Source organism: Magallana gigas, chromosome 5 (assembly GCF_963853765.1).
Source record: "Magallana gigas chromosome 5, xbMagGiga1.1, whole genome shotgun sequence".
In the NCBI taxonomy this organism is placed as follows: domain Eukaryota; kingdom Metazoa; phylum Mollusca; class Bivalvia; order Ostreida; family Ostreidae; genus Magallana; species Magallana gigas.
The window spans coordinates 43,961,797-43,972,619 of record NC_088857.1 but is presented as its reverse complement, the minus strand read 5'-3'; the positions used below and the strand labels follow the sequence as shown (position 1 = coordinate 43,972,619).

The 10,823-nt window shown below is 33.1% G+C and overlaps 1 long non-coding RNA gene across 1 annotated transcript; it reads right to left on the bottom strand.

Moving 5' to 3' along the window:
- Positions 1-1,401: 1,401 nt before the first annotated feature.
- Positions 1,402-10,090, bottom strand: LOC105317333 (uncharacterized). Its single transcript, XR_004597729.2, has 3 exons — positions 9,706-10,090; positions 5,414-5,599; positions 1,402-5,265 (listed from the first exon to the last, which is right to left on the bottom strand). It is a non-coding gene; the product is annotated as an uncharacterized lncRNA (long non-coding RNA).
- Between the last annotated feature and the right edge of the window lie 733 nt (positions 10,091-10,823).

Sequence of the window (10,823 nt, the reverse complement as noted above, 5' to 3'; positions counted from 1 at the left end):
AGAACGAGATTAACATAAGCCTTTTGGCTTGTTTCTCAATCTTCTGTGTACTGTTATTATAATATGTATGATGAAATTCACTAAATAAATATTGTTTAAACTAAACCGTTTTTCTTATATGATCAGCAAATTTTTGTTTATACGTAAATTATATTTTTTTTTTAAACGGGGGGGGGGGGGGGGGGGGACTCTATGATAAGTCAAATTTTTATATGTAAGTTTAAGAAAAATGTCTGCTGCAAGAAATAAGGAAAAAAACTGCAATAAACATTTTGTTAAAATCTTTATTATTTAACAACATTGTATCTGAGATAAATTCTATTTAAATAAATAAACAATATTATAAATTATGAGTAATGAAAATTTACTAGAAAAAATAGACATATTTATATTTTATTTTGCATTCAAATTCATTTACGTTACGTTGATACTTTTATTTTAATTGATTTATCATAATTCATTATTTGATCACATGCTGCGCTCGCCTCAGAAAACATATTTATTAAAAAAAATGTTTTTTCTTTTCAATTTTCCGTAGCCCGCCTCTTAACCGATTCCGTTCCATCCAAATAATCTAATAGCCTTTTCTGCCAGCTGTTGTGCGACTCGCTGCAGAAATGTTTTCACATTTATTATACCCCTACCGGTTTCACTGGAGGGGACTATAGCTTTCTTCTACGTCCGTCAATCCGTCTGTCCGACTGTCTGTCTGTTCCACTTCAGTGTTCCACACTTTTTTATTTAGGCTTTTGAGAAATACTATGAAACTTACTGAACAGCTTCAAATGTCAAACAACAGTTTAAGTTTACAATTTGGTTGCGTCTAGTTGACATATTTTCGCGAAAACTAATTTTTAAATCTAAGTTTTGGGAGTCAATAATCAATAATAATCAATAACTCCCGGCAGGACTTCAGTACTTTGATTTAATGTTCGGCTCGTTATCGAGTTCAGTGTGTACTGAATAAATAAGGCCAGTATATGGTCAGTAATAATATCATGCGTTACTTGTATCATTACTTTTCTCATTTGTAACAAAAAAAAATAGGTTCTGTAAACTTGTGTCAAGTATTGTGTTGTAAATTTAATCGGCAGGTTTTTTTCTGTTTTATTACGGGTTCGTAATCGGGTCGGGCTGTTTAACAATTCAATTCAATTCAATTCAATTTCAATTCAATTTCTTTATTAACCAATTAAGGGCCCTCAAGGGGCAACATGAAGACTGTTGACATACAACATCCAATGAACATAAAACATTCAATAAACATATACAAGAGGGAAAGAGCTGGATGATTAAAAGAACTTTGACAGACATGAACAATTAAATAGTATATATGTATATATATATGTATAATTATAGATGTTTCCATACATTCAATATAGTGTCTTCTATATATTTATGTTAAACACCATACATAAATATGTCAAGATACAAATGCACATACAAATTTGAAATAGTTTATCAAATGATTGAAAAATAAAAAACCAATATTTGAATAGGAAATACAAATTAAGGCAATGCCTTTTGTAAAAATTTACCAACAGAGTTTAATATATCTAATTCTTCACAGTTTAGAATCCAAAATAATTTTTGTTTATCTTCTAAACTAGTAAAATGTTTTGCTTTAGATGAAATTAAATCAAATAGTTCCTCTCTTTCTTTTGTAAATTTGCTGCATTGGATAAAAAAATGTTCTTCATCTTCAATTTTATTAAGTGTACAATTTTTGCATATTCTTTCTGTTCTAGGTGTGTTATTATATCTGCCCGATTCAATAAAAAGTCTATGCGCTGATATCCGCAGTCTACAGATTGGCTTTCTGTATTCAGGTCTTAATATAGTTAAATACTTTTCCAGTCTGAAGTTAGTTTTCAAAAATAAATAAGTAACAAGTTTGCCATCTTTAAGTGTTTCATTTGAGTACTGCCAATCCATCAAATATTTTTTAGTCTGAGTTTGTTTTAAAGAAGTAACAAAGTCTTTTTTAGAATATGTCATAATGTTTTGAATGTTAAGAATGTTTAGTAGCTTTTCAATAGAGGAATACCAAGTTGTATTTTGGGCGAAATGAAGTTCTTTACTACATACAAATGCATCTTTTAATAGAGGAAACTCTGTTGTTAAATTTTCTAATCTGTAGCAATATTTTAGTAATCTATTGACAATATCATAATGTAGAGGAAATCTTCCTAGTTAAGAACTGTTTAACTGTTTGGTTTAACTCGGGGTAGTGAGGACAGTAAGAAATAATATTGTGCATTACAGTGCATTGTTTTCACAAATTTCTACCAGCGAATACCTAATTGACTTGGCTAAATTACAGGAGATAAAAAAGAGTAGTATTTTACCCACTTTGTATTTTATTTCGATATCAACTATAGTTTGAATTTATAGTTTGAAAATATTAAATTTTTTTTTTTCTTTCAATACTAGTAAATGGTATAGTGCTGTTCAGTGTCGTGTACAGTGGGTCAGTGCTAGTCAGTTCCCTATACAGTAAGGTACAGTAAAGATCAGTGGTGTACAGTGCTGGTCTAAAGAAATGTTCATCATGACACATTGAGGTCCAGTGGAAGTCAGTAAAAGGTACAGTGAGTTACAGTCAAAGTAATGTCTTTTCAATATATGTGGCTATATTCATAATCTATACTACTATATTAAAATAATAGACTCGATATTGTGGGCTTTAAAACAGATAAATCGGAAAAGTACTGTCTTTTATTTTATACATTTTAAACATCATTGGTACTTGAAGATTACCAATTTATTTTTTAATTTTTTCTCAATCAAGCTTCGCTAATTAATAATCACCGAAAATTCCTTTTAAAAATCCGGAAATCATCTGATTTGTTTGGATTTTACTATCTTGCGCATGCGCATTACATTCACGCTAAATCACGGAAGGCTCTTTAGTTTATGTTTCCACAAGCTTATCTTTTAAAAAGATTGGTGAGCTAGCGCTGTAGCCATCATAAAACACAGAAGCAGATTTATAAAACATTGGTTTATATTTCTGAATCGATTAATTAAAAATAAGAATGCACAGTGGTGTACTGGAATTGTGCTGGAGTGTGGTCTCAATTTAGAGCTGTGAATCTAGAGGCATGGCATAACTCATTGACTGTGCCTTTATAACTACTGTAATTTCAATTTCGAGATGAAAATTTTCAAGAAACATTAGTACTGTTTTGTAGCAATCGTATCTTCTCGGGCCTTTCCGGCAAGCTCGGAAATAATATCCGAGGTTGTTTTCCGAGCTTGAAGAAAGTTAAGATAAAGCTAGCTATTTATCATAATATTGAAAATAACTTTGCATTATTTATAATAAGACCCACTGTTACTTTTTGACTTTTCATTTCAAAACTTCATGTGAAAATGATAAAACGAAATTCAAATGGTACCGTTTATCTTCAGCAGTGCAGTATTCCCAGAATCCCCTACTATGGAGTCGAGCATGCGTATTCCAGTGACATAGACTAACGTATTTGCTAGCGCTCGAGAGCGCTAGCAATAATATCACATTTGCATGAATAAACTCAATATACTAATGCGTGTAAATTTTCATTGGAAATTTATATTCTGTTCATCAATAAAAATACGGGAGATAAGTCTGACACAGTGCATTTACTATAAAAAAAAAATCCCGAGTGTTTCGAATGTCAACATGGTGTGTAAATTTGAGGCGAGTAAAAAATGTTGTTGAAAAAATGTTGAATTCTGCTATAATAGAATTAAACTTTTCGATGAAAGGTATTTAAAGCCTCAAAGTGGATTGTTAAGAACATTTTGACTGTTATTTTCATCGCAACTTTATTAATTTTCTCCTAAATCTTTTTGGAGCAATTCTGCAATTCTCTGCTACATTGCGGGTATATGGGAGGCATTTTAACTGTGGTGAAGACCTGTACCGAGACACAGTAGTCAAATTAATGGCATTATTGTAGGCTTAAAGCTTGGTTATGCAAATGTCAACAATATACGGTACGTCGATGTACATGTATCTGTTTTGTCAATGTCCGATGGCCTATGCAATCATTATGCCAACCCGTGCACGCATGGGTCAACGTCTAGTTGTTTTAGGAAATACAAAATTACAAAATTGGGTGTCCAAGAACCGCAGTGGACAATGCACGCAGGGTGACATTTAATGATCAAAACCATTAAAAATCTTCTAATTTCGGATAATGCAAACAATAATTACAGAAGCGAATTGTTTTAAAACAAAAAGAAACATTTAATATTTTCGTACCTTATTTTTTTCAAAAACAGACAGTCAAACAGAAGTGTGGGAGTTATATGTCAGCTGTTTTCAGGGCACAATCGCCTTTTTAAAGCAGTATGAGCTGTATTATTCTGAATTTCATTTTGCCGCAAAAACTTGCTGATATGATAAGTAAGCATATAGCTTAACATTTTATGATAAATAAGACAAATACATTATTTACTTCTTTAGAAGTAAAAGTAATCAATTTTTTAAATGTGTTAAATTCACTGATTTAGATGTACTTTAAGAGTCTTCTAAGCGTGAAATGGGTCTTAAATTATGTAATTATAGCATCTAATTGATAAACGAGTCTAAAATAATTATTAATAAAAAAAAAATTCCAAGGGTTCAACGCGAGACGAACGAGATGGGTGGGTTTTCTATGTTTGGCGACAACACTGTATTTCTTATTAAAAAAAAGAACCATTTGGTTTAGCCAACCAAATTTATATTTTACATGGAAAAATGACAATAACAAACTGTCAAACATCTCCAAAATCCATAAAACGAAATACAAATTCAAAACAGAGCAACACGGACATCTAAAAAGATAGAGGTAAGATCAGGTGCCTAGGAGGAGTGGGCACTCTCTGCTGACCTGTCCCACCTGCCGTGTGCTCTTTGTCGTAATCGGGAAAAAACGGAAAAGTCTGCAGACAATTAATGTTTATCAGACTCTAAAATATTTCTAATTAAAAAAAAACCTCCCGACGGTTTAACGCGAGACGACTGGGTAGGACGCGTTTGTATTTACAAGCATCTGTGCCTTGGCGACAACACTGCAATTTTGACTGTTCAATACAATCGACATATAAATTTGTAACTGTATGTTCCAGAAGATGTCTCTTGTAAACGTGTATCGGTGTCGGTGCGAAGGTAATTCCCACTGCCAGGTTGTCCTGAATCCCAGTTGAAGTAAGTAATAACCTGTCCATCATCGTCGACAAAGTTGGGGCCAGACTTAGTTCCTTGTAGATATATCGGTCCAGTGTTGAAGGTATCTACAAAACAGTTATTCTCATTATTCGGACCATTCTGACGATCACATATCTAGGCAAAGCTCAGACCAGAAAACAATAATATCAGGAAAATAACGAAATTACGATTATAATTGTATCATTTAATTTCACATTTCAACCAATTTCTTACCAATTATTGAAACTGCAAAATTGTAAATTACATCTGAGTCTATCAACATAAGACGACTGTTTGGATGCTCTGCCTGACATTTTGCCTTGGCGTCCACAGCAATAAGCTTTATGGTATTTAGATGATAGCAAATTTCAAGTGACACACTCCAAATGTAACCATCAGGAATTAGGGCTGTGCACATATCTGAAAGACATTGAACCAGTGAGTTAATATTACACGTGGGAGGGAAGCATATCCAAAATATAGTATTGCATAGTAATAACAAAAGTCTCACAGACCTTAACGGTCGCCTAAGTACCATAGCCCATTCACAAACCTTTCGAGCAACCTCATATTAGCATTTAATGAAGTTTCTTCCTGAAGTAACTTTATTGTGAAAAAAATCTAAAATATGCCACATGTAATAACTCCCCCACTACTTGAAAGTTTGCAACGAGGACTATGAAATCTAAAATTCTGGCGGATTTTGAAAAAGATGCAAGACCCTTATGTTAGGAAAAAAAATTCTCAATGTTTTTTGTTCGCTGTTAAGCTTCCAGTAGCTTTGAGGTGTATATGTTTTCATAAATAAACTGAAGATGGCTAGTAATATTTTACCTAAACTCGCCCATTCCCAGCGGCCACACAGAAATCCCTCCTTCCACAGGGCATTTGGATAAAAATAGTAGACTGACTGATTTTCTCACTTAAATGGCGCGTAATATTATGTAATCATGTCAATGACAATTAACAGCAGAAGACACGAACACTATCTTTAAACCTATGCTAACTCCCTACCCCTCCGAAACCAGAACTCCTGCCTTAGATGTCTTTAAAGACAGCGTTATTGTCTTCTAAATAAGCGTTCAGTATTTATTGTCAGTAAAAGAGAGGAAGCATTTTAAACATTATAGCAATGTTTTAAAAACCCCTATCTTGGGGATCATGTAATTTACAATTTTGTTAAAGGGGTTTCTAATAATTCTAGTTATGAAGTCAGATTTTATTTAGTATCTTTAAGCAAATAAAAGATTTTTTAAACATTAACACTACATGACCATTTCAGCCACACCTTGCAGTAAGGAGTGAATCATAAAATTATATGTAACAATTTTGGTAAAGTGTTTATACTCTATCAAAATAATCAGACAGTTAAAATTCAGTTTTAGAAGAAAAGGAAAATATTTTTTAACATTATATGCATTATCACTAAATGACCATTTTGGCCACAAGATATTTACAATCTTAGTAGAGAGCTTCATAGTCTCTCTAAATATGCAGTAAATTTTTATTCAGTGCCAGTTAATGTAAAGTTGGTGATTTTTAAATATAAACATACACATACACAAAACGACTGTTTTTGCCCTGCCTTGGGGGACATGAAAATTAGAATTTTGGTAGAACACTTTACCTTTTTAATGTAGAGTCTATTCAGTATCAGGGCCCTGTTTCACTAAAAGACGTTCATCCGGCGTAACCTTAAACCTGGTGTAAATTCGGACTTAAGTAAAATATATGGACTAAGGTCTGTTTCAATAAAAGGCGTAATTTTGCGCCCGACAAAAGTTGAGCCCAAAATCTACATCTAGCCAAGGGTAGTCATAACGTTTCGCCTAAATATAAAATGATTGCTAATTCTGTTGCAGAGAATATCATTGCTGACCATTATGTTAAACTGTACAATTTGTTTTTTTAAATTTTAATTAATTCATATGAAATATAGTTTTGATAGGTTGTATCAGTTCTCGCATAAAAATTTCTTACCATGCTTTAAACACAGTATTATTTGCACCTGCCTTTTAAACGTTAAAACGATATATTTAGACAAACAATCGATAGTTTTCCTCGATTATTTGTATTCAATAATAAAGCCCCCCCCCCCTTTCAAAGAAGGAGGGGCATATTACTTTGCTGCTGCCCGTCTGTCTGTCGGTCGATTGGTCCACCGACAGTTTCCGTTCATTTTCTTCGCAGAGGTTGCATGTATTGAAATGGAATTTGGTATACAGATTTATCATAATAATGTCTATAGGTCAAGTTATATTTTGGTTACAATTAAGGAATTTTAGACAGAGTTATGCCTCTTTTACTTAGAAAAATTCCAATTATTTGCAGTTTCTGTTATTTTCCTATGTGGATGTTTCCAAGGGAGGGGGCATAAGTGTTTCACAAACATCTCTTGTTTGATTTACGTTTTATTTGTTTGAGTAGATTGTGTAATGTATAATGCGGAAAAATATACCTGTACGATGTGCATGTAGTGCAAACGTGCATTTTTTGTAGCATTTCATTTCCCCCCAACTTCCATGATGCAAAATATTTTTAAAAATTTTAAACTCACTAATTGAATTTATTGGCTTTCATTTTCCCCTTTTTACTTCATATTTGATGGGTGAAAGGTGTCAAATTTATTAAAGGTAAATCACAAATGTATTTTTCAGTATTGTTAAATGTAATTAAACGGGCCCCGGATCGATAGTATAAACATAGTTACTGAAAATCATTTTCTTTATTTAAAAAGCGTTTGATTTAGATTGTACATTCTGCAGAAATATTATTACTTGTGTAGATCATCACACTGACATAGTTTGAGTCGGGTTTCCCGCAATGCAAAAACAACGTTAAACACGGTATATTTAGCTTTAACATATTACATCTTACATCAAAACTTTATGCTTGTTTTTCCCTCCCAAATTTGGAAAGAATTGGTCGTGTAGTTTATCAGAAAAAATTAAAAATGTTCGATTGTTACCACACGACGGCGGACGGAAACCATTTGCAATACGTCGTAGTGACTCTAAATTTAAATCAGGTGATCTAAATACCTGACGGTTCGATATCAATAAGCAGTCAGTAACGCACACTTCGTTGGAAATTGTGCGACTTTTTAAAAAGAAAATTAGCACAAAAATTGTATTGTAAATGCATTAACAAAACTAAGGTTAATACATAAATGATTTGGCGAGGGTTAAAGCGGGTTTAAATGAAAACGTACCTATATGTATATTCAAATTTAAGTCCCTTTAATATCAAAGACAACAATTTGCTTTCAAAACCAATACATTTTATGACAGTTGAGGGTAATAGTTAAAATAGCTTTTTACCAATTGTGTTAATAAATGAGAATTATTTATGATCAGTTGTTCGTGACTACATTTATTCATATACTAAGCAAGCTCGGTCGATATCACTTTCCGTGTCTTCGGTCAATATCACTTGACATAGGTCCATATATCCACATACAATGAAGTCCATGAATATAAAGTATTAAGGAAATTATATGGCGTCTAGAAAAAAATATTAGCCTTCTCGTAATATTTTCTTAATTATAATATACCTTGTATGAAAAAAACTTAAGCAGGCTGGATGGTCAACAAATTACCCACCAGATCTACCTCAAGTTTTAAGGTATGATTTGTTCAGCTAATCTGTTATAAACTACCGTTAATCAGGTTTTTTCCCGCGTCAAATTTTTCCCGCAAATCAGAACCTAGAACAGTAAATAAAATTAACGCTAATCAAAATTTCACTACTTTAAAGTCATAGTGAAAAATTATTCACGATTGTTTAACCCTGTAAAGTGAGAGAGGGGAAAGTATCTAAATTGTTACTTCGGACAAAGAGACCACTTACACGATTTATGTAATGTGAAATAATTATCACCGTGTGAAATGTTCCCCTTGGACATGACACCTTTCCCCCTGTCACTGGCGTTGAGTGACTTTAATCTGGACACTCTAAGGTGGTATGGGACACTTCCATGATGTGACGTATTGTTTATCGAAATAAACAATAAAATAGTGTGTTATTTCCCAATATTGTCACCTAACAGCGTAGCGCAGTGGGTTAGAGGGTTTACTACGAATCTGTAAGTCATGAGTTCGAATCCCGATCGGGGTAATACAACTTTTACCTCTCCAAATATTTTTAAAAGCTATTTTTTTTTTGTTAAATATTGTAAAATTTGAAAATTCTAAACCGATGATAGTATTTCAATTGTTTTGCTATCTATATGTAATTGCTGACCATGTTCAATTATTCGGCAGCTGGAGAGCGACGGTCAAGGCGCTCGTACCACCGACTCCTGACCTCGCGGAATAGTGTAATAAGTTTGTGGAGTTTTAATAAATCTTGTAAAACGAATACCGATTGACTTGTTCATTTTCCATGGGTCACATAATTACCGATAATTATTTTCGGAAACACAAACAATCATAGATCAACAGATCATGCACGGTTACCCTTGGATACCAATTATTCTAAATTAAAGTGAATTAGGTTAAGTAACTGTTTGCAGAAAAACAACTTACCCAACATGGCATTTCTAGTTGTGAAGATATCAGCGTTTCTTTCGGTTATTGTCTCTTCAGTTGGCTCTTCTGTGTTAACATAATAGCGAGCTCCGGATATTAGAGTCAAACTTGAAGAACTCGGCGAATAAACGACAGAATAACCTTTGCAAGATGATTGAAAGTAGAACACCGACTCACACTTTGGAATTAAAGCACATTTTGAAATACATTGGATGGCAGACAATGTGCGGTAAAGAAATATTTCTGGATCCAATGCTATTTTATTGTTCAGTTCTTTGACTCGTTTGTATTTATAATCATCGATCTCCAAAGCCAAGATTTCACTAGCTAAACATATACAACACACAAATATTTTTGCTCTTAATATGAAATACATGTTACAAACTTGACACTGCGATAAAAACTGCCTCAATCGAGAGTGATGTTATTTAAATACAAAAGCTTGCTCAATTATGCATTGGTTCAAAACCCAATATTTCTTAATGGTGTGCTTACAAAGTGTGCCTATGCCAACATGTTTTTCAATATTATAAACATGCACCACACAAAATAGCTACACTTAAATAAACCTTTGTATAAAATGCACCGAATAAGGATCGAATCAGAAATATAAAAGGATTAATTTTTAGATTAACGTACCAGTCACTACAGTGAAGTTCACTCATCTAATGTTCCTCGATTTGAAAAACATGAACACAATATATAAAAGAGGCCCCCTATTTTAGACATCATATTCTTCAAATGACCAGTCTTATTATCCTTAACCCCAACGTATCAAAGAAAGCAATATTGGAAAATAAACTACAATGTATATATAAATAATGAATTATTAAATGTGAAAAATTGTCACTGTAACATTGATGCTGTTGTTTGGTGGCGGTAGTGGTTGTGGATGGGGGGGGGGGGGGGGGGGGGGGGGGGTTGGGGTCATTGGGCTAAAATGACGCACCCAAATATAACATAGAGTACCTTTCCGTGAAAATCAATCAGAATTGATGCAGGGGATTCCAATAAAAGAAATCTCAAAACAAGATATGTTTTTTCTGTATAAAACTATTAAATATTCATTTAAAATGTACTTTATCGTGTAAATCAGTAACAGTTGACGCAAGGAG